This window comes from Ursus americanus, chromosome 9 (assembly GCF_024610735.1).
Source record: "Ursus americanus isolate L20-20 chromosome 9, mUrsAme1.1.p, whole genome shotgun sequence".
In the NCBI taxonomy this organism is placed as follows: domain Eukaryota; kingdom Metazoa; phylum Chordata; class Mammalia; order Carnivora; family Ursidae; genus Ursus; species Ursus americanus.
This window is the reverse complement of record NC_142135.1, coordinates 51,750,303-51,751,180: the sequence shown is the minus strand read 5'-3', so window position 1 is coordinate 51,751,180 and position 878 is coordinate 51,750,303. Positions and strand designations below refer to the sequence as shown.

Sequence of the window (878 nt, the reverse complement as noted above, 5' to 3'; positions counted from 1 at the left end):
GGCTTCATTAGAACATTTGTTAGTAAAGGTTGTGCTGTTAAAGAATGATCCCAGAGGTATCCGAAATTCCTACAAACTCCAGGAAATCTAAGTGCCCTTGCAGCATGTAACCTAAAGGAAGTTGGTTTCCTAAAAGTGGAACACCCTCAGATGGATGCCAGGTGCCCCATGTTCAGAGAGGACAACATGAAAGGTCATGGATGTGAAAATTACAATTGAATCAGTAAGATTCACCCAATATTGATAGCAGACACCCAGGACTCTAAGATGGCATCATCCATACCCACGAAGGAGAAGCAGCTCGTGGTGGTCAAACTAGGAGAGCTGCCAAGCTCGATACTGATGCGGGATTTCATCCTAAAGGCACTGCTGGAGCATTTCAAGGTGGTTACTACGGATATTACATCAAGTATGTCAATGTGAAGAAAGGGCAGGTGTCACTGGGACTTCTATGGTGCTGGCAGCTTACATGCTTTTCAACTACTGCCATCGCTACAAGGAACTCAAACATGACTGGCTAGGCAAGTATCACTGAAGAGGGTCCATTGTGGAGGCACATTCTGTATTCCTGACCATGGCCTTTGCCTGGCACCCTTGAATCCTTTCATATTCTATTTTAGAATTAACACCCAATGAAAGATGACTTGTACATGGGTGGGGGGGAGATTCACTCAATCTTTTTTCATTAAAATAATACTACTAACCCAACAACAACAGAAAAAAATCATGGAGCAGAGGAGGCTATACTATGGGGCTAAAGTAGTTTAAGCTTTGGGATCTACTGCCCCGCCCCAAACCCCCACATTTGCATGGCCCCCTTCCAAGATCCTAAAAGGGGCCCTAGCAATGTATTTCTCAAGATCATATGTTTTTGAAAG

At 44.1% G+C, this 878-nt stretch overlaps 1 pseudogene; it reads left to right on the top strand.

Moving 5' to 3' along the window:
• Positions 1–267: 267 nt before the first annotated feature.
• On the top strand, positions 268–535 carry LOC123797695 (ATP synthase F(0) complex subunit f, mitochondrial pseudogene; annotated as a pseudogene).
• The last annotated feature ends 343 nt before the right edge of the window (positions 536–878 follow it).